Source organism: Camelus bactrianus, chromosome 23 (genome assembly GCF_048773025.1).
Source record: "Camelus bactrianus isolate YW-2024 breed Bactrian camel chromosome 23, ASM4877302v1, whole genome shotgun sequence".
NCBI classification, from domain to species: Eukaryota; Metazoa; Chordata; class Mammalia; order Artiodactyla; family Camelidae; genus Camelus; species Camelus bactrianus.
This window is the reverse complement of record NC_133561.1, coordinates 35757817-35781850: the sequence shown is the minus strand read 5'-3', so window position 1 is coordinate 35781850 and position 24034 is coordinate 35757817.

Sequence of the window (24034 nt, the reverse complement as noted above, 5' to 3'; positions counted from 1 at the left end):
AGAGATAAGTGTGTGTGAAAGCCGTCCTTCACCTAGCTTGTTGGGAACACAAAGTTTATTTTCAGTTGCAAACTCCACTCCATACATATATATGGTGAGGTACAAGCTCCAACTCGATTTTACAGTGAAAACTGCAGGAACTTCAAACCGGCACTAGGAAACAGACTGAGAAAACAGAGTAAAAGATTTTCCTGCAACCCGTTCCCTTGGTGCTAGATGAACGAACGTCTCTCCACATGCTCACTTCTGACAGTTAACTGTGTGTGAAAGCCGTCCTTAATTTAGCTTGTTGGGAACACAAAGTTTCTTTTCAGTTGCAAACTCCACTCCATACATATATATGGTGAGGTACAAGCTCCAACTCGATTTTACAGTGAAAACTGCAGGAACTTCAAACCGGCACTAGGAAACAGACTTAGAAACCAGAGTAAAAGATTCTCCTGCAACCCGTTACCTTGGTGCTAGATGAACGAACGTCTCTCCACCTGCTTAGTTCTGAGAGATTAGTGTGTGTGAAAGCCGTCCTACACCTAGCTTGTTGGGAAACAAAGTTTTTTTCAGTTGCAAACTCCACTGCATACATATATATGGGGAGGAACAAGCTCCAACTCGGTTTTACAGTTAAAACTGCAGGAACTTCAAACCGGCACTAGGAAACAGACTGGGAAACCAGAGTAAAAGTTTCTCCTGAAACCCGTTCCCTTTGTGCAAGATGAACGAACGTCTTTCCGCATGCTAGGTTCTGAGAGATATATGAGTGTGAAAGCCGTCCTTCAACTAGCTTGTTGGGAACACAATGTTTCTTTTCTGTTGCTAACTCCACTCCATACATATATATGGGGAGGTACTAGCTCCAACTCAGTTTTACAGTGAAAACTGCAGGAACTTCAACCCCGCACAAGGAAACAGACTGAGAATCCAGAGTAAAAGTTTCTCCTGCAACCCGTTCCCTTGTTGCTAGATGAACGAACGTCTCTCCACATGCTAAGTTCTGAGAGATAAGTGTGTGTGAAAGCCGTTCCTCATATAGCTTGTTGGGAACACAAAGTTCCTTTTCAGTTGCAAACTCCATTCCATACATATATATGGGGAGGTACTAGCTCCAACTCGGTTTTACAGTGAAAACTGCAGGAACTTCAAACCGGCCCTAGGAAACAGACTGAGAAACCAGAGTAAAAGTTTCTCCTGCAACCCGTTCCCTTGGTGCTAGATAAACGAACGTCTCTCCACATGCTCAGTTCTGAGAGATAAGTGTGTGTGAAAGCCGTCCTTCACCTAGCTTGTTGGGAACACAAAGTTTCTTTTCAGTTGCAAACTCCACTCCATACATATATATGGGGAGGTACAAGCTCCAACTCGATTTTACAGTGAAAATTGCAGGAACTTAAAACCGGCACTAGGAAACAGACTGAGAATCCAGAGTAAAAGTTTCTCCTGCAACCCTTTCATTTGTTGCTAGATGAACGAACGTCTCTCCACCTGCTTAGTTCTGAGAGATAAGTGTGTGTGAAAGCCGTCCTTCACCTAGCTTGATGGGAACACAAAGTTTTATTCAGTTGCAAACTCCACTCCATACATATATATGGGGAGGTACTAGCTCCAACTCGGTTTTACAGTGAAAACTGCAGGAACTTCAAATCGGCACTAGGAAACAGACTGAGAAACCAGAGTAAATGTTTCTCCTGCAACCCGTTCCTTTGGTGCTAGATGAACGAACGTCTCTCCACTTGCTCAGTTCTGAGAGATATGTGTGTGGGGAAGCCGTCCTTCACCTAGCTTGTTGGGAACACAAAGTTTCTTTTCAGTTGCAAACTCCACTCCATACATATGTATGGGGAGGTAATAGCTCCAACTCGGTTTTACAGTGAAAACTGCAGTTACTTCAAAACGGCCTTAGGAAACAGACTGAGAATCCAGAGTAAAAGTTTCTCCTGCAACCCGTTCCCTTGGTGCTAGATGAACGAACGTCTCTCCACATGCTCAGTTCTGAGAGATAAGTGTGTGTGAAAGCCGTCCTTCACCTAGCTTGATGGGAACACATAGTTTTTTTTCAGTTGCAAACGCCACTCCATACATATATATGGGGAGGTACTAGCTCCAACTCGGTTTTACAGTGAAAACTGCAGTTAATTCAAAACGGCACTAGGAAACAGAAAGTGAATCCAGAGTAAAAGTTTCTCCTGCAACCCGTTCCCTTGGTGCTAGATGAACGAACGTCTCTCCACATGCTCAGTTCTGAGAAATAACTGTGTGTGAAAGCCGTCCTTAACCTAGCTTGTTGAAAACACAAAGTTTCTTTTCGGTTGCACACTCCACTCCATACATATATGTGGGGAGGTACTAGCTCCAACTCGGTGTTACAGTGAAAACTGCAGGAACTTCAAACCGGCACTAGGAAACAGACTGAGAAACCAGAGTTAAAGTTTCTCCTGCAATCCGTTCCCTTGGTGCTAGATGAACGAACGTCTCTCCGCATGTTAGGTTCTGAGAGATATGTGAGTGTGAAAGCCGTCCTTCACCTAGCTTGTTGGGAATATAAAGTTTCTTTTCAGTTGCAAACTCCACTCCATTCATATATATGGGGAGGTACAAGCTCCAACTCGATTTTACAGTGAAAACTGCAGAAACTTCAAACCGGCACTAGGAAACAGACTGAGAAAACAGAGTAAAAGATTCTCCTGCAACCCGTTCCCTTGGTGCTAGATGAACGAACGTCTCTCCACATGCTCAGTTCTGAGAGATAAGTGTGTGTGAAAGCCGTACTTCACCAATCTTGTTGGGAACACAAAGTTTCTTTTCAGTTGCAAACTCCACTCCATACATATATATGGGGAGGTACTAGCTCCAACTCGGTTTTACAGTGAAAACTGCAGGAACTTCAAACTGGCACTAGGAAACAGACTGAGAAACCAGAGTAAAAGTTTCTCCTGCAACCCGTTCCCTTGGTGCTAGATGAACGAACGTCTCTCCACATGCTCAGTTCTGAGAGATAAGTGTGTGTGAAAGCCATCCTTTACCTAGCTTGTTGGAAACACAAAGTTTCTTTTCAGTTGCAAACTCCACTCCATACATATATATGGGGAGGTACTAGCTCCAACTCGGTTTTACAGTGAAAACTGCAGGAACTTCAAACCGGCACTAGGAAACAGACTGGGAAACCAGAGTAAAATTTTCTCCTGCAACACTATCCATTGGTGCAAGGTGAACGAAAGTCTCTCCACTTGCTCAGTTCTGAGAGATATGTGTGTTTGGTAGCCGTCCTTCACCTAGCTTGTTGGGAACACAAAGTTTCTTTTCAGTTGCAAACCCCACTCCATACATATATAGGGGGAGGAACTAGCTCCAAATCTGTTTTACAGTGAAAACTGCAGTTACTTCAAAACGGCACTAGGAAACAGACTGAGAAACAAGAGTAAAAGTTTCTCCTGCAACCCATTCCCTTGTTGCTAGATGAACGAACGTCTCTCCACATGCTCAGTTCTGAGAGATAAGTGTGTGTGAAAGCCGTCCTTCACCTAGCTTGATGGGAACACATAGTTTTTTTTCAGTTGCAAACGCCACTCCATACATATATATGGGGAGGTACTAGCTCCAACTCGGTTTTACAGTGAAAACTGCAGTTAATTCAAAACGGCACTAGGAAACAGAAAGAGAATCCAGAGTAAAAGTTTCTCCTGCAACCCGTTCCCTTGGTGCTAGATGAACGAACGTCTCTCCACATGCTCAGTTCTGAGAAATAACTGTGTGTGAAAGCCGTCCTTAACCTAGCTTGTTGAAAACACAAAGTTTCTTTTCGGTTGCACACTCCACTCCATACATATATGTGGGGAGGTACTAGCTCCAACTCGGTGTTACAGTGAAAACTGCAGGAACTTCAAACCGGCACTAGGAAACAGACTGAGAAACCAGAGTTAAAGTTTCTCCTGCAATCCGTTCCCTTGGTGCTAGATGAACGAACGTCTCTCCGCATGTTAGGTTCTGAGAGATATGTGAGTGTGAAAGCCGTCCTTCACCTAGCTTGTTGGGAATATAAAGTTTCTTTTCAGTTGCAAACTCCACTCCATTCATATATATGGGGAGGTACAAGCTCCAACTCGATTTTACAGTGAAAACTGCAGAAACTTCAAACCGGCACTAGGAAACAGACTGAGAAAACAGAGTAAAAGATTCTCCTGCAACCCGTTCCCTTGGTGCTAGATGAACGAACGTCTCTCCACATGCTCAGTTCTGAGAGATAAGTGTGTGTGAAAGCCGTACTTCACCAATCTTGTTGGGAACACAAAGATTCTTTTCAGTTGCAAACTCCACTCCATACATATATATGGGGAGGTACTAGCTCCAACTCGGTTTTACAGTGAAAACTGCAGGAACTTCAAACTGGCACTAGGAAACAGACTGAGAAACCAGAGTAAAAGTTTCTCCTGCAACCCGTTCCCTTGGTGCTAGATGAACGAACGTCTCTCCACATGCTCAGTTCTGAGAGATAAGTGTGTGTGAAAGCCATCCTTTACCTAGCTTGTTGGAAACACAAAGTTTCTTTTCAGTTGCAAACTCCACTCCATACATATATATGGGGAGGTACTAGCTCCAACTCGGTTTTACAGTGAAAACTGCATTAACTTCAAACCGGCACTAGGAAACAGACTGGGAAACCAGAGTAAAATTTTCTCCTGCAACACTATCCATTGGTGCAAGGTGAACGAAAGTCTCTCCACTTGCTCAGTTCTGAGAGATATGTGTGTTTGGTAGCCGTCCTTCACCTAGCTTGTTGGGAACACAAAGTTTCTTTTCAGTTGCAAACCCCACTCCATACATATATAGGGGGAGGAACTAGCTCCAAATCTGTTTTACAGTGAAAACTGCAGTTACTTCAAAACGGCACTAGGAAACAGACTGAGAAACAAGAGTAAAAGTTTCTCCTGCAACCCATTCCCTTGTTGCTAGATGAACGAACGTCTCTCCACATGCTCAGTTCTGAGAGATAACTGTGTGTGAAAGCCGTACTTCACCTAGCATGTTGGGAACACAAAGTTTGTTTTCAGTTGCACACTCCACTCCATACATATATGTGGGGAGGTACTAGCTCCAACTCGGTGTTACAGTGAAAACTGCAGGAACTTCAAACCGGCACTAGGAAACAGACTGAGAAACCAGAGTTAAAGTTTCTCCTGCAATCCGTTCCCTAGGTGCTAGATGAACGAAAGTCTCTCCGCATGCTAGGTTCTGAGAGATATGTGACTGTGAAAGCCGTCCTTCACCTAGCTTGTTGGGAACATAAAGTTTCTTTTCAGTTGCAAACTCCACTCCATACATATATATGGGGAGGTACAAGCTCCAAATCGATTTTACAGTGAAAACTGCAGGAACTTCAAACCGGCACTAGGAAACAGACTGAGAAAACAGAGAAAAAGTTCCTCCTGCAACCCGTTCCCTTGGTGCTAGATGAACGAACGTCTCTCCACATGCTCACTTCTGACAGTTAAGTGTGTGTGAAAGCCGTCCTTAATTTAGCTTGTTGGGAACACAAAGTTTCTTTTCAGTTGCAAACTCCACTCCATACATATATATGGGGAGGTACTAGCTCCAACTCGGTTTAAAAGTGAAAACTGCAGGAACTTCAAACCGGCACTAGGAAACAGACTGGGAAACCAGAGTAAAAGTTTCTCCTACAACCCGTTCCCTTGGTGCAAGATGAACGAACGTCTATCCACATGCTCAGTTCTGAGAGATAAGTGTGTGTGAAAGCCGTCCTTCATCTATCTTTTTGGGAACACAAAGATTCTTTTCAGTTGCAAACTCCACTCCATACATATATATGGGGAGGTATTAGCTCCAACTCGGTTTTACAGTGAAAACTGCAGTTACTTCAAACCGGCACTAGGAAACAGACTGAGAAACCAGAGTAAAAGTTTCTCCTGCAATCCGTTCCCTTGGTACTAGATGAACGAACGTCTTTCCGCATGCTAGGTTCAAAGAGATAAGTGTGTGTGAAAGCCGTCCTTTAACTAGCTTGTTGGGAACACAAAGTTTCTTTTCAGTTGCAAACTCCACTCCATACATATATATGGGGAGGTACTAGCTCCATCTCTGTTTTACAGTGAAAACTGCAGGAACTTCAAACCGTCACTAGGAAACAGACTGAGAATCCAGGGTAACAGTTTCTCCTGCAACCCATTCACTTGGTGCTAGATGAACGAACGTCTCTCCACATGCTCAGATCTGAGAGATAAGTGTGTGTGAAAGCCGTCCTTCACCTAGCTTGTTGGGAACACAATGTTTTTTTTCAGTTGCAAACTCCACTCCATACATATATATGGGGAGGTACTAGCTATAACTCGGTTTTACAGTGAAAACTGCAGGAACTTCAAACAGGCACTAGGAAACAGACTGAGAAACCAGAGTAAAATTTCCAATGCAACCCGTTCACTTGTGGCTAGATGAACGAACGTCTCTCCACATGCTCAGTTCTGAGAGATAAGTGTGTGTGAAAGCCGTCCTTCACCTAGCTTGTTGGGAACACATAGTTTCTTTTCAGTTGCAAATTCCACTCCATACATATATATGGTGAGGTACTAGCTCCAACTCGGTTTTACAGTGAAAACTGCAGGAACTTCAAACCGGCACTAGGAAACAGACTGTGAAACCAGAGTAAAAGTTTCTCCTGCAACCCGTTCCCTTGTTGCTAGATGAACGAACGTCTCTCCACATGCTCATTTCTGAGAGATAAGTGTGTGTGAAAGCCGTCCTTCACCTAGCTTGTTGGGAACACAAAGTTTCTTTTAAGTTGCAAACTCCACTCCATACATATATATGGGGTGGTTTTAGCTCCAACTCGGTTTTACAGTGAAACCAGCAGGAACTTCAAACCGACACTAGGAAACAGACTGAGAATCCAGAGTAAAAGTTTCTCCTGCAACCCGTTCCCTTGGTGCAAGATGAACGAACGTCTCACCACATGCTCATTTCTGAGAGATAATTGTGTGTGAAAGCCGTCCTTCACATAGCTTGTTGGGAACACAAAGTTTCTTTTCAGTTGCAAACTCCACTCCATACATATATATGGGGAGGTACTAGCTCCAACTCGGTTTTACAGTGAAAACTGCAGGAACTTCAAACCGGCACTAGGAAACAGACTGAGAATCCGGAGTAAAATTTCTCCTGCAACCCGTTCCCTTGGTGCTAGATGAACGAACGTCTCTCCACATGCTCAGTTCTGAGAGATAACTGTGTGTGAAAGCCGTTCTTAACCTAGCTTGTTGGGAACACAAAGTTTCTTTTCAGTTGCAAACTCCACTCCATACATATATATGGGGAGGTAATAGCTCCAACTCGGTGTTACAGTGAAAACTGCAGGAAATTCAAACCGGCACTAGGAAACAGACTGAGAAACCAGAGTTAAAGTTTCTCCTGCAATCCGTTCCCTTGGTGCTAGATGAACGAACGTCTCTCCGCATGCTAGGTTCTGAGAGATATGTGAGTGTGAAAGCCGTCCTTCACCTAGCTTGTTGGGAACATAAAGTTTCTTTTCAGTTGCAAACTCCACTCCATACATATATATGGGGAGGTACAAGCTCCAACTCGATTTTACAGTGAAAACTGCAGGAACTTCAAACCGGCACTAGGAAACAGACTGAGAAAACAGAGTAAAAGTTTCTCCTGCAACCCGTTCCCTTGGTGCTAGATGAACGAACGTCTCTACACATGCTCACTTCTGACAGTTAAGTGTGTGTGAAAGCCGTCCTTAATTTAGCTTGTTGGGAACACAAAGTTTCTTTTCAGTTGCAAACTCCACTCCATACATATATATGGGGAGGTTCTAGCTCCAACTCGGTTTTACAGTGAAAATTGCAGGAACTTGAAACCGGCACTAGGAAACAGACTGAGAAACCAGAGTAAAATTTTTTCCTGCAACCCGTTCCCTTGTTGCTAGATGAACGAACGTCTCTCCACATGCTCAGTTCTGAGAGATAAGTGTGTGTGAAAGCCGTCCTTCACCTAGCTTGATGGGAACACAAAGTTTTTTTCAGTTGCAATCTCCACTCCATACATATATATGGGGAGGTACTAGCTCCAACTCGGTTTTACAGTGAAAACTGCAGGAACTTCAAACAGGCACTAGGAAACAGACTGAGAAACCAGAGTATAAGTTTCTCCTGCAACCCGTTCTTTGGTGCTAGATGAACGAACGTCTCTCCACTTGCTCAGTTCTGAGAGATATGTGTGTGGGGAAGCCGTCCTTCACCTAGCTTGTTGGGAACACAAAGTTTCTATTCAGTTTCAAACTCCACTCCATACATATATATGGGGAGGTACTAGCTCCAACTCGGTTTTACAGTGAAAACTGCAGTTACTTCAAAACGGCACTAGGAAACAGACTGAGAATCCAGAGTAAAAGTTTCTCCTGCAACCCGTTCCCTTGGTGCTAGATGAACGAACGTCTCTCCACATGCTCAGTTCTGAGAGATAACTGTGTGTGAAAGCCGTCCTTAACCTAGCTTGTTGAAAACACAAAGTTTCTTTTCGGTTGCAATCTCCACTCCATACATATATATGGGGAGGTACTAGCTCCAAATAGGTTTTACAGTGAAATCTGCAGGAACTTCAAACCGGCACTAGGAAACAGACTGAGAAACCAGAGTAAAAGTTTCTCCTGCAACCTGTTCCCTTGGTGATAGATGAACGAACGTCTCTCCACATGCTCAGTTCTGAGAGATAAGTGTGTGTGAAAGCCATCCTTCACCTAGCTTGTTGGGAACACAAAGTTTGTTTTCAGTTGCACACTCCATTCCATACATATATGTGGGGAGGTACTAGCTCCAACTCGGTGTTACAGTGAAAACTGCAGGAACTTCAAACCGGCCCTAGGAAACAGACTGAGAAACCAGAGTAAAAGTTTCTCCTGCAACCCGTTCCCTTGGTGCTAGATAAACGAACGTCTCTCCACATGCTCAGTTCTGAGAGATAAGTGTGTGTGAAAGCCGTCCTTCACCTAGCTTGTTGGGAACACAAAGTTTCTTTTCAGTTGCAAACTCCACTCCATACATATATATGGGGAGGTACTAGCTCCAACTCGGTTTTACAGTGAAAACTGCAGTTACTTCAAAACGGCACTAGGAAACAGACTGAGAATCCAGAGTAAAAGTATCTCCTGCAACCCGTTCCCTTGGTGCTAGATGAACGAACGTCTCTCCACATGCTCAGTTCTGAGAGATAAGTGTGTGTGAAAGCCGTCCTTCACCTAGCTTGATGGGAACACAAAGTTTTTTTCAGTTGCAAACGCCACTCCATACATATATATGGGGAGGTACTAGCTCCAACTCGGCTTTACAGTGAAAACTGCAGGAACTTCAAACCGGCACTAGGAAACAGACTGAGAAACCAGAGTAAAAGATTCTCCTGCAACCCATTCCCTTGGGGCTAGATCAACGAACGTCTCTCCACATGCTCAGTTCTGAGAGATAAGTGTGTGTGAAAGCCGTCCTTCACCTAGCTTGTTGGGAACACAAAGTTTCTTTTCAGTTGCAAACTCCACTCCATACATGTATATGGGGAGGTACTGGCTCCAACTAGGTTTTACAGTGAAAACTGCAGTTACTTCAAAACGGCACTAGGAAACAGACTGAGAATCCAGAGTAAAAATTTCTCCTGCAACCCGTTCCCTTGGTGCTAGATGAAAGAACGTCTCTCCACATGCTCAGTTCTGAGAGATAAGTGTGTGTGAAAGCCGTCCTTCACAAAGCTTGTTGGGAACACAAAGTTTCTTTTCAGTTGCAAACTCCACTCCATACATATATATGGGGAGGTACTAGCTCCAACTCGGTTTTACAGTGAAAACTGCAGTTACTTCAAAACGGCACTAGGAAACAGACTGAGAATCCAGAGTAAAAGATTCTCCTGCAACTCGTTCCCTTGTTGCTAGATGAACGAACGTCTCTCCACATGCTCAGTTCTGAGAGATAACTCTGTGTGAAAGCCGTACTTCACCTAGCTTGTTGGGAACACAAAGTTTCTTTTCAGTTGCAAACTCCACTCCATACATATATATGGGGAGGTACTAGCTCCAACTCGGTTTTACAGTGAAAACTGCAGGAACTTCAAACCGGCACTAGGACACAGACTGAGAAACCAGAGTTAAAGTTTCTCCTAAAACCCGTTCCATTGTTGCTAGATGAACGAACGTCTCTCCGCATGCTAGGTTCTGAGAGATATGTGACTGTGAAAGCCGAACTTCACCTAGCTTGTTGGGAACACAAAGTTTCTTTTCAGTTGCAAACTCCACTCCATACATATATATGGGGAGGTACTAGCTCCAACTCGGTTTTACAGTGAAAACTGCATGAACTTCAAACCGGCACTAGGAAACAGACTGCGATACCAGAGTAAAAATTTCTCCTGCAAAACGTTCCCTTGGTGCTAAATGAACGAACGTCTCTCCACATGCTCAGTTCTGAGAGATAAGTGTGTGTGAAAGCCGTCCTTCACCTAGCTTGTTGGGAACACAAAGTTTCTTTTCAGTTGCAAACTCCACTCCATACATATATATGGTGAGGTACAAGCTCCAACTCGATTTTACAGTGAAAACTGCAGGAACTTCAAACCGGCACTAGGAAACAGACTGAGAAAACAGAGTAAAAGATTTTCCTGCAACCCGTTCCCTTGGTGCTAGATGAACGAACGTCTCTCCACATGCTCACTTCTGACAGTTAAGTGTGTGTGAAAGCCGTCCTTAATTTAGCTTGTTGGGAACACAAAGTTTCTTTTCAGTTGCAAACTCCACTCCATACATATATATGGTGAGGTACAAGCTCCAACTCGATTTTACAGTGAAAACTGCAGGAACTTCAAACCGGCACTAGGAAACAGACTGAGAAACCAGAGTAAAAGATTCTCCTGCAACCCGTTCCCTTGGTGCTAGATGAAGGAACGTCTCTCCACCTGCTTAGTTCTGAGAGATAAGTGTGTGTGAAAGCCGTCCTACACCTAGCTTGTTGGGAAACAAAGTTTTTTCAGTTGCAAACTCCACTCCATACATATATATGGGGAGGAACAAGCTCCAACTCGGTTTTACAGTTAAAACTGCAGGAACTTCAAACCGGCACTAGGAAACAGACTGGGAAACCAGAGTAAAAGTTTCTCCTGAAACCCGTTCCCTTTGTGCAAGATGAACGAAAGTCTCTTCACTTGCTCAGTTCTGAGAGATATTTGTGTTTGGTAGCCGTACTTCACCTAGCTTGTTGGGAACACAAAGTTTCTTTTCAGTTGCAAACTCCGCTCCATACATATATAGGGGGAGGAACTAGCTCCAAATCTGTTTTACAGTGAAAACTGCAGTTACTTCAAAACGGCACTAGGAAACAGACTGAGAAACAAGAGTAAAAGTTTCTCCTGCAACCCATTCCCTTGTTGCTAGATGAACGAACGTCTCTCCACATGCTCAGTTCTGAGAGATAACTGTGTGTGAAAGCCGTACTTCACCTAGCATGTTGGGAACACAAAGTTTCTTTTCAGTTGCAAACTCCACTCCATACATATATATGGGGAGGTACTAGCTCCAACTCGGTTTTACAGTGAAAACTGCAGGAACTTCAAACCGGCACTACGAAACAGACTGAGAAACCAGAGTAAAAGTTTCTCCTGCAACCCGTTCCCTTGGTGCTAAATGAACGAAAGTCTCTCCACATGCTCAGTTCTGAGAGATAAGTGTGTGTGAAAGCCGTTCTTTACCTAGCTTGTTGGGAACACAAAGTTTCTTTTCAGTTGCAAACTGCACTCCATACATATATATGGGGAGGTTCTAGCTCCAACTCCGTTTTACAGTGAAAACTGCAGGAACTTCAAACCGGCACTAGGAAACAGACAGAGAAATCAGAGTTAAAGTTTCTCCTAAAAACCGTTCCCTTGGTGCTAGATGAACGAACGTCTTTCCGCATGCTAGGTTCTGAGAGATATATGAGTGTGAAAGCCGTCCTTCAACTAGCTTGTTGGGAACACAATGTTTCTTTTCTGTTGCCAACTCCACTCCATACATATATATGGGGAGGTACTAGCTCCAACTCAGTTTTACAGTGAAAACTGCAGGAACTTCAACCCCGCACAAGGAAACAGACTGAGAATCCAGAGTAAAAGTTTCTCCTGCAACCCGTTCCCTTGTTGCTAGATGAACGAACGTCTCTCCACATGCTAAGATCTGAGAGATAAGTGTGTGTGAAGGCCGTTCCTCATATAGCTTGTTGGGAACACAAAGTTCCTTTTCAGTTGCAAACTCCATTCCATACATATATATGGGGAGGTACTAGCTCCAACCCGGTTTTACAGTGAAAACTGCAGGAACTTCAAACCGGCCCTAGGAAACAGACTGAGAAACCAGAGTAAAAGTTTCTCCTGCAACCCGTTCCCTTGGTGCTAGATAAACGAACGTCTCTCCACATGCTCAGTTCTGAGAGATAAGTGTGTGTGAAAGCCGTCCTTCACCTAGCTTGTTGGGAACACAAAGTTTCTTTTCAGTTGCAAACTCCACTCCATACATATATATGGGGAGGTACTAGCTCCAACTCGGTTTTACAGTGAAAATTGCAGGAACTTAAAACCGGCACTAGGAAACAGACTGAGAATCCAGAGTAAAAGTTTCTCCTGCAACCCTTTCCCTTGTTGCTAGATGAACGAACGTCTCTCCACCTGCTTAGTTCTGAGAGATAAGTGTGTGTGAAAGCCGTCCTTCACCTAGCTTGATGGGAACACAAAGTTTTATTCAGTTGCAAACTCCACTCCATACATATATATGGGGAGGTACTAGCTCCAACTCGGGTTTACAGTGAAAACTGCAGGAACTTCAAATCGGCACTAGGAAACAGACTGAGAAACCAGAGTAAATGTTTCTCCTGCAACCCGTTCCTTTGGTGCTAGATGAACGAACGTCTCTCCACTTGCTCAGTTCTGAGAGATATATGTGTGGGGAAGCCGTCCTTCACATAGCTTGTTGGGAACACAAAGTTTCTTTTCAGTTGCAAACTCCACTCCATACATATATATGGGGAGGTACTAGCTCCAACTCGGTTTTACAGTGAAAACTGCAGTTACTTCAAAACGGCCTTAGGAAACAGACTGAGAATCCAGAGTAAAAGTTTCTCCTGCAACCCGTTCCCTTGGTGCTAGATGAACGAACGTCTCTCCACTTGCTCAGTTCTGAGAGATATATGTGTGGGGAAGCCGTCCTTCACATAGCTTGTTGGGAACACAAAGTTTCTTTTCAGTTGCAAACTCCACTCCATACATATATATGGGGAGGTACTAGCTCCAACTCGGTTTTACAGTGAAAAATGCAGTTACTTCAAAACGGCACTAGGAAACAGACTGAGAATCCAGAGTAAAAGTTTCTCCTGCAACCCGTTCCCTTGATGCTAGATGAACGAACGTCTCTCCACATGCTCAGTTCTGAGAGATAACTGCGTGTGAAAGCCGTTCTTAACCTAGCTTGTTGGGAACACAAAGATTCTTTTCGGTTGCAATCTCCACTCCATACATATATATGGGGAGGTACTAGCTCCAACTCTGTGTTACAGTGAAAACTGCAGGAACTTCAAACCGGCACTAGGAAACAGACTGAGAAACCAGAGTTAAAGTTTCTCCTGCAATCCGTTCCCTTGGTGCTAGATGAACGAACGTCTCTCCGCATGCTAGGTTCTGAGAGATATGTGAGTGTGAAAGCCGTCCTTCACCTAGCTTGTTGGGAACATAAAGTTTCTTTTCAGTTGCAAACTTCACTCCATACATATATATGGGGAGGTACAAGCTCCAACTCGGTTTTACAGTGAAAATTGCAGGAACTTAAAACCGGCACTAGGAAACAGACTGAGAATCCAGAGTAAAAGTTTCTCCTGCAACCCTTTCCCTTGTTGCTAGATGAACGAACGTCTCTCCACCTGCTTAGTTCTGAGAGATAAGTGTGTGTGAAAGCCGTCCTTCACCTAGCTTGATGGGAACACAAAGTTTTATTCAGTTGCAAACTCCACTCCATACATATATATGGGGATGTACTAGCTCCAACTCGGTTTTACAGTGAAAACTGCAGGAACTTCAAATCGGCACTAGGAAACAGACTGAGAAACCAGAGTAAATGTTTCTCCTGCAACCCGTTCCTTTGGTGCTAGATGAACGAACGTCTCTCCACTTGCTCAGTTCTGAGAGATATATGTGTGGGGAAGCCGTCCTTCACATAGCTTGTTGGGAACACAAAGTTTCTTTTCAGTTGCAAACTCCACTCCATACATATATATGGGGAGGTACTAGCTCCAACTCGGTTTTACAGTGAAAACTGCAGTTACTTCAAAACGGCCTTAGGAAACAGACTGAGAATCCAGAGTAAAAGTTTCTCCTGCAACCCGTTCCCTTGGTGCTAGATGAACGAACGTCTCTCCACATGCTCAGTTCTGAGAGATAAGTGTGTGTGAAAGCCGCCCTTCACCTAGCTTGATGGGAACACATAGTTTTTTTTCAGTTGCAAACGCCACTCCATACATATATATGGGGAGGTACTAGCTCCAACTCGGTTTTACAGTGAAAACTGCAGTTACTTCAAAACGGCACTAGGAAACAGACTGAGAATCCAGAGTAAAAGATTCTCCTGCAACCCATTCCCTTGGGGCTAGATGAATGAACGTCTCTCCACATGCTCAGTTCTGAGAGATAAGTGTGTGTGAAAGCCGTCCTTCACCTAGCTTGTTGGGAACACAAAGTTTCTTTTCAGTTGCAAACTCCACTCCATACATGTATATTGGGAGGTACTAGCTCCAACTCGGTTTTACAGTGAAAAATGCAGTTACTTCAAAACGGCACTAGGAAACAGACTGAGAATCCAGAGTAAAAGTTTCTCCTGCAACCCGTTCCCTTGGTGCTAGATGAACGAACGTCTCTCCACATGCTCAGTTCTGAGAGATAACTGTGTGTGAAAGCCGTTCTTAACCTAGCTTGTTGGGAACACAAAGATTCTTTTCGGTTGCAATCTCCACTCCATACATATATATGGGGAGGTACTAGCTCCAACTCTGTGTTACAGTGAAAACTGCAGGAACTTCAAACCGGCACTAGGAAACAGACTGAGAAACCAGAGTTAAAGTTTCTCCTGCAATCCGTTCCCTTGGTGCTAGATGAACGAACGTCTCTCCGCATGCTAGGTTCTGAGAGATATGTGAGTGTGAAAGCCGTCCTTCACCTAGCTTGTTGGGAACATAAAGTTTCTTTTCAGTTGCAAACTTCACTCCATACATATATATGGGGAGGTACAAGCTCCAACTCGATTTTACAGTGAAAACTGCAGGAACTTCAAACCGGCACTAGGAAACAGACTGAGAAAACAGAGTAAAAGTTTCTCCTGCAACCCGTTCCGTTGGTGCTAGATGAACGATCGTCTCTCCACATGCTCACTTCTGACAGTTAATTGTGTGTGAAAGCCGTCCTTAATTTAGCTTGTTGGGAACACAAAGTTTCTATTCAGTTGCAAACTCCACTCCATACATATATATGGGGAGGTTCTAGCTCCAACTCGGTTTTACAGTGAAAATTGCAGGAACTTGAAACCGGCACTAGGAAACAGACTGAGAAACCAGAGTAAAATTTTTTCCTGCAACCCGTTCCCTTGTTGCTAGATGAACGAACGTCTCTCCACATGCTCAGTTCTGAGAGATAAGTGTGTGTGAAAGCCGTCCTTCACCTAGCTTGATGGGAACACAAAGTTTTTTTCAGTTGCAAACTCCACTCCATACATATATATGGGGAGGTACTAGCTCCAACTCGGTTTTACAGTGAAAACTGCAGGAACTTCAAACCGGCACAAGGAAACAGACTGAGAAACCAGAGTAAAAGTTTCTCCTGCAACCCGTTCTTTGGTGCTAGATGAACGAACGTCTCTCCACTTGCTCAGTTCTGAGAGATATGTGTGTGGGGAAGCCGTCCTTCTCCTAGCTTGTTGGGAACACAAAGTTTCTTTTCAGTTGCAAACTCCACTCCATACATATATATGGGGAGGTACTAGCTCCAACTCGGTTTTACAGTGAAAACTGCAGTTAATTCAAAACGGCACTAGGAAACAGACTGAGAATCCAGAGTAAAAGTTTCTCCTGCAACCCGTTCCCTTGGTGCTAGATGAACGAACGTCTCTCCACATGCTCAGTTCTGAGAGATAACTGTGTGTGAAAGCCGTCCTTAACCTAGCTTGTTGAAAACACAAAGTTTCTTTTCGGTTGCACACTCCACTCCATACATATATGTGGGGAGGTACTAGCTCCAACTCGGTGTTACAGTGAAAACTGCAGGAACTTCAAACCGGTACTAGGAAACAGACTGAGAAACCAGAGTTAAAGTTTCTCCTGCAATCCGTTCCCTTGGTGCTAGATGAACGAACGTCTCTCCGCATGCTAGGTTCTGAGAGATATGTGAGTGTGAAAGCCGTCCTTCACCTAGCTTGTTGGGAATATAAAGTTTCTTTTCAGTTGCAAACTCCACTCCATTCATATATATGGGGAGGTACAAGCTCCAACTCGATTTTACAGTGAAAACTGCAGAAACTTCAAACCGGCACTAGGAAACAGACTGAGAAAACAGAGTAAAAGATTCTCCTGCAACCCGTTCCCTTGGTGCTAGATGAACGAACGTCTCTCCACATGCTCAGTTCTGAGAGATAAGTGTGTGTGAAAGCCGTACTTCACCAAGCTTGTTGGGAACACAAAGTTTCTTTTCAGTTGCAAACTCCACTCCATACATATATATGGGGAGGTACTAGCTCCAAATTTGTTTTACAGTGAAAACTGCAGGAACTTCAAACTGGCACTAGGAAACAGACTGAGAAACCAGAGCAAAAGTTTCTCCTGCAACCCGTTCCCTTGGTGCTAGATGAACGAACGTCTCTCCACATGCTCAGTTCTGAGAGATAAGTGTGTGTGAAAGCCATCCTTTACCTAGCTTGTTGGAAACACAAAGTTTCTTTTCAGTTGCAAACTCCACTCCATACATATATATGGGGAGGTACTAGCTCCAACTCGGTTTTACAGTGAAAACTGCAGGAACTTCAAACCGGCACTAGGAAACAGACTGGGAAACCAGAGTAAAATTTTCTCCTGCAACACGTTCCATTGGTGCAAGATGAACGAAAGTCTCTCCACATGCTCAGTTCTGAGAGATAACTGTGTGTGAAAGCCGTACTTCACCTAGCATGTTGGGAACACAAAGTTTGTTTTCAGTTGCAAACCCCACTCCATACATATATAGGGGGAGGAACTAGCTCCAAATCTGTTTTACAGTGAAAACTGCAGTTACTTCAAAACGGCACTAGGAAACAGACTGAGAAACAAGAGTAAAAGTTTCTCCTGCAACCCATTCCCTTGTTGCTAGATGAACGAACGTCTCTCCACATGCTCAGTTCTGAGAGATAACTGTGTGTGAAAGCCGTACTTCACCTAGCATGTTGGGAACACAAAGTTTGTTTTCAGTTGCACACTCCACTCCATACATATATGTGGGGAGGTACTAGCTCCAACTCGGTGTTACAGTGAAAACTGCAGGAACTTCAAACCGGCACTAGGAAACAGACTGAGAAACCAGAGTTAAAGTTTCTCCTGCAATCCGTTCCCTAGGTGCTAGATGAACGAAAGTCTCTCCGCATGCTAGGTTCTGAGAGATATGTGACTGTGAAAGCCGTCCTTCACCTAGCTTGTTGGGAACATAAAGTTTCTTTTCAGTTGCAAACTCCACTCCATACATATATATGGGGAGGTACAAGCTCCAAATCGATTTTACAGTGAAAACTGCAGGAACTTCAAAACGGCACTAGGAAACAGACTGAGAAAACAGAGAAAAAGTTCCTCCTGCAACCCGTTCCCTTGGTGCTAGATGAACGAACGTCTCTCCACATGCTCACTTCTGACAGTTAAGTGTGTGTGAAAGCCGTCCTTAATTTAGCTTGTTGGGAACACAAAGTTTCTTTTCAGTTGCAAACTCCACTCCATACATATATATGGGGAGGTACTAGCTCCAACTCGGTTTAAAAGTGAAAACTGCAGGAACTTCAAACCGGCACTAGGAAACATACTTAGAAACCAGAGTAAAAGATTCTCCTGCAACCCGTTCCCTTGGTGCTAAATGAACGAACGTCTCTCCACCTGCTTAGTTCTGAGAGATAAGTGTGTGTGAAAGGCGTCCTTCACCTAGCTTGTTGGGAAAACAAAGTTTTTTCAGTTGCAAACTCCACTCCATACATATATATGGGGAGGAACTAGCTCCAACTCGGTTTTGCAGTTAAAACTGCAGGAACTTCAAACCGGCACTAGGAAACAGACTGGGAAACCAGAGTAAAAGTTTCTCCTGCAACCCGTTCCCTTGGTGCAAGATGAACGAACGTCTCTCCACATGCTCAGTTCTGAGAGATAAATGTGTGTGAAAGCCGCCCTTCACCTATCTTTTTGGGAACACAAAGATTCTTTTCAGTTGTAAACTCCACTCCATACATATATATGGGGAGGTATTAGCTCCAACTCGGTTTTACAGTGAAAACTGCAGTTACATCAAACCGGCACTAGGAAACAGACTGAGAAACCAGAGTAAAAGTTTCTCCTGCAATCCGTTCCCTTGGTACTAGATGAACGAACGTCTCTCCGCATGCTAGGTTCTAAGAGATAAGTGTGTGTGAAAGCCGTCCTTTAACTAGCTTGTTGGGAACACAAAGTTTCTTTTCAGTTGCAAACTCCACTCCATACATATATATGGGGAGGTACTAGCTCCATCTCTGTTTTACAGTGAAAACTGCAGGAACTTCAAACCGTCACTAGGAAACAGACTGAGAATCCAGTGTAACAGTTTCTCCTGCAACCCATTCACTTGGTGCTAGATGAACGAACGTCTCTCCACATGCTCAGATCTGAGAGATAAGTGTGTGTGAAAGCCGTCCTTCACCTAGCTTGTTGGGAACACAATGTTTTTTTTCAGTTGCAAACTCCATTCCATACATATATATGGGGAGGTACTAGCTATAACTCGGTTTTACAGTGAAAACTGCAGGAACTTCAAACAGGCACTAGGAAACAGACTGAGAAACCAGAGTAAAATTTCCAATGCAACCCGTTCACTTGTGGCTAGATGAACGAACGTCTCTCCACATGCTCAGTTCTGAGAGATATGTGTGTGTGAAAGCCGTCCTTCACCTAGCTTGTTGGGAACACATAGTTTCTTTTGTTGCAAATTCCACTCCATACATATATATGGTGAGGTACTAGCTCCAACTCGGTTTTACAGTGAAAACTGCATTAACTTCAAACCGGCACTAGGAAAGAGACTGTGAAACCAGAGTAAAAGTTTCCCTGCAACCCGTTCCCTTGGTGCTAGATGAACGAACGTATCTCCACATGCTCAGTTCTGAGAGATAAGTGTGTGTGAATGTCGTCCTTCACCTAGCTTGTTGGGAACACAAAGTTTTTTTCAGTTGCAATCTCCAATCCATACATATATATGGGGAGGTACTAGCTCCAACTCGGTTTTACAGTGAAAACTGCAGGAACTTCAAACCGGCACTAGGAAACTGACTGAGAAACCGGAGTAATAGTTTCTCCTGCAACCCGTTCCCTTGTTGCTAGATGAACGAACGTCTCTCCACATGCTCAGTTCTGAGAGATAAGTGTGTGTGAAAGCCGTCCTTCACTTAGCTTGTTGGGAACACAAAGTTTCTTTTAAGTTGCAAACTCCACTCCATACATATATATGGGGTGGTTTTAGCTCCAACTCGGTTTTACAGTGAAACCAGCAGGAACTTCAAACCGACACTAGGAAACAGACTGAGAATCCAGAGTAAAAGTTTCTCCTGCAACCCGTTCCCTTGGTGCAAGATGAACGAACGTCTCACCACATGCTCATTTCTGAGAGATAATTGTGTGTGAAAGCCGTCCTTCACATAGCTTGTTGGGAACACAAAGTTTCTTTTCAGTTGCAAACTCCACTCCATACATATATATGGGGAGGTACTAGCTCCAACTCGGTTTTACAGTGAAAACTGCAGGAACTTCAAACCGGCACTATGAAACGGACTGAGAATCCGGAGTAAAATTTCTCCTGCAACCCGTTCCCTTGGTGCTAGATGAACGAACGTCTCTCCACATGCTCTGTTCTGAGAGATAAGTGTGTTTGAAAGCCGTCCTTCACCTAGCTTGTTGGGAACACAAAGTTTCTTTTCAGTTGCAAACTCCACTCCATACATATATATGGGTAGGTACTAGCTCCAACTCGGTTTTACAGTGAAAACTGCAGGAAATTTAAACCGGCACTAGGAAACAGACTGAGAAAACAGAGTAAAAGATTCTCCTGCAAACAGTTCCCTTGGTGCTAGATGAACGAACGTCTCTCCACATGCTCAGTTCTGAGAGATAAGTGTGTGTGAAAGCCGTCCTTCACCTAGCTTGTTGGGAACACAAAGTTTTTTTCAGTTGCAAATTTCATTCCATACATATATATGGGGAGGTACTAGCTCCAATTCGGTTTTACAGTGAAAACTGCAGGAACATCAAACCGGCACTAGGAAAAAGACTGAGAAACCAGAGTAAAAGTTTCTCCTGCAATCCGTTCCCTTGGTGCTAGATGAACGAAAGTCTCTCCGCATGCTAGGTTCTGAGAGATATGTGAGTGTGAAAGCCGTCCTTCACCTAACTTGTTGGGAACACAAAGTTTCTTTTCAGTTGCAAACCCCACTCCATACATATATATGGGGAGGTACTAGCTCCATCTCGGTTTTACAGTGAAACCTGCAGTAACTTCAAACCGGCACTAGGAAACAGACTGAGAATCCAGAGTAAAAGTTTCTCCTGCAACCCGTTCCCTTGGTGCTAGATGAACGAACGTCTCTCCGCATGCTCATTTCTGAGAGATAAGTGTGTGTGAAAGCCATCCTTCACCTAGCTTGTTGGGAACACAAAGTTTCTTTTCAGTTGCAAACTCCATTCCATACATATATATGGGGAGGTACTAGCTCCAACTCGGTTTTACAGAGAAAACTGCAGGAACTTCAAACGGGCACTAGGAAACAGACTGAGGAACCAGAGTAAAAGTTTCTCCTGCAACCCGTTCCCTTGGTGCTAGATGAACGAACGTCTCTCCACTTGCTCAGTTCTTGGAGTTATGTGTGTGTGGAAGCCGTCCTTCACCTAGATTGTTGGAAACACAAAGTTTCTTTTCAGTTGCAAACTCCACTCCATACATATATATGGGTAGGTACTAGCTCCAACTCGATTTTACAGTGAAAACTGCAGGAACTTCAAACCGGCACTAGGAAACAGACTGAGAAACCAGAGTAAAAGTTTCTCATGCAACCCGTTCCCTTGTGCTAGATGAACGAACGTCTCTCCACATGCTCATTTCTGAGAGATAAGTGTGTGTGAAAGCCATCCTTCACCTAGCTTGTTGGGAACACAAAGTTTCTTTTCAGTTGCAAACTCCACTCCATGCATATATATGGGGAGGTACTAGCTCCAACTCGGTTTTACAGAGAAAACTGCAGGAACTTCAAACGAGCACTAGGAAACAGACTGAGAAACCAGAGTAAATGTTTCTCCTGCAACCCGTTCCCTTGGTGCTAGATGAACGAACGTCTCTAAGCATGCTAGGTTCTGAGAGATATGTGAGTGTGAAAGCCGTCCTTCAAGTAGCTTGTTGGGAACACAATGTTTCTTTTCAGTTGCAAACTCAAATCAATACATATATATGGGGTGGTACTAGCTCCATCTCGGTTTTACAGTGAAACCTGCAGGAACTTCAAACCGGCACTAGGAAACAGACTGAGAATCCAGAGTAAAAGTTTCTCCTGCAACCCGTTCCCTTGGTGCTATATGAACGAACGTCTCTCCACATGCTCTGTTCTGAGAAATAATTGTGTATGAAAGCCGTTCTTCACCTAGTTTGTTGGGAACACAAAGTTTCTTTTCATTTGCAAACTCCACTCCATACATATATATGGGGAGGTACTAGCTCCAACTCGGTTTTACAGTGAAAACTGCAGGAACTTCAAACCGGCACTAGGAAACAGACTGAGAAACCAGAGTAAAAGTTTCTCCTGCAAACCGTTCCTTTGGTGCTAGATGAACGAACGTCTCTCCACTTGCTCAGTTCTGAGAGATATGTTTGTGTGAAAGCCTTCCTTCACCTAGCTTGTTGGGAACACAAAGATTCTTTTCAGTTGCATACTCCACTCCATACATATATATGGGGAGGTACTAGCTCCAACTCGGTTTTACAGTGAAAACTGCAGGAACTTCAAACCGGCACTAGGAAACAGACTGAGAAACCAAGTAAAAGTTTCCCCTTCAACCCGTTCCTTTGGTGCTAGATGAACGAACGTCTCTCCACATGCTCAGTTCTGAGAGAGATGTGTGTGTGGAAGCCGTACTTCACCTAACTTGTTGGGAACACAAAGTTTCTTTTCAGTTGCAAACTCCACTCCATACATATATATGGGGAGGTACTAGCTCCAACTCGGTTTTACAGTGAAAACTGCAGGAACTTCAAACGGGCACTAGGAAACAGACTGAGAAACCAGAGTAAAAGTTTCTCCTGCAACCCATTCCCTTGGTGCTAGATGAACGAACGTCTCTCCACATGCTCAGTTCTGAGAGATATATGTGTGTGGAAGCCGTCCTTCACCTAGCTTGTTGGGAACACAAAGTTTCTTTTCAGTTGCATACTCCACTCCATACATATATATGGGGAGGTACTAGCTCCAACTCGATTTTACAGTGAAAACTGCAGGAACTTCAAACCGGCACTAGGAAACAGACTGAGAAACCAGAGTAAAAGTTTCCAATGCAACCTGTTCACTTGTTGCTAGATGAACGAACGTCTCTCCACATGCTCAGTTCTGTGAGATTATTGTGTGTGAAAGCCGTCCTTCACCTATCTTTTTGGGAACACAAAGTTTCTTTTCAGTTGCAAACTCCACTCCATACATATATATGGGGAGGTATTAGCTCCAACTCGGTTTTACAGTGAAAACTGCAGTTACTTCAAACCGGCACTAGGAAACAGACTGAGAAACCAGAGTAAAAGTTTCTCCTGCAATCCGTTCCCTTGGTGCTAGATGAACGAACGTCTCTCCGCATGCTAGGTTCTGAGAGATAAGTGTGTGTGAAAGCCGTCCTTCAACTAGCTTGTTGGGAACACAAAGGTTCTTTTCAGTTGCAAACCCCACTCCATACATATATATGGGGAGGTACTAGCTCCATCTCTGTTTTACAGTGAAAACTGCAGGAACTTCAAACCGTCACTAGGAAACAGACTGAGAATCCAGGGTAACAGTTTCTCCTGCAACCCATTCACTTGGTGCTAGATGAACGAACGTCTCTCCACATGCTCAGATCTGAGAGATAATTGTGTGTGAAAGCCGTCCTTCACCTAGCTTGTTGGGAACACAATGTTTTTTTTCAGTTGCAAACTCCACTCCATACATTTATATGGGGAGGTACTAGCTATAACTCGGTTTTACAGTGAAAACTGCAGGAACTTCAAACAGGCACTAGGAAACAGACTGAGAAACCAGAGTAAAATTTCCAATGCATCCCGTTCACTTGTGGCTAGATGAACGAACGTCTCTCCACATGCTCAGTTCTGAGAGATATGTGTGTGTGAAAGCCGTCCTTCACCTAGCTTGTTGGGAACACATAGTTTCTTTTCAGTTGCAAACTCCACTCCATACATATATATGGGGAGGTACTAGCTCCAACTCGGTGTTACAGTGAAAACTGCAGGAACTTCAAACCGGCACTAGGAAACAGACTGTGAAACCAGAGTAAAAGTTTCTCCTGCAACCCATTCCCTTGGTGCTAGATGAACGAACGTCTCTCCACATGCTCAGTTCTGTGAGATTATTGTGTGTGAAAGCCATCCTTCACCTAGCTTGTTGGGAACACAAAGTTTCTTTTCAGTTGCAAACTCCACTCCATACATATATATGTGAGGTTCTAGCTCCAACTCGGTTTTACAGTGAATACTGCAGGAAATTCAAACCGGCACTAGG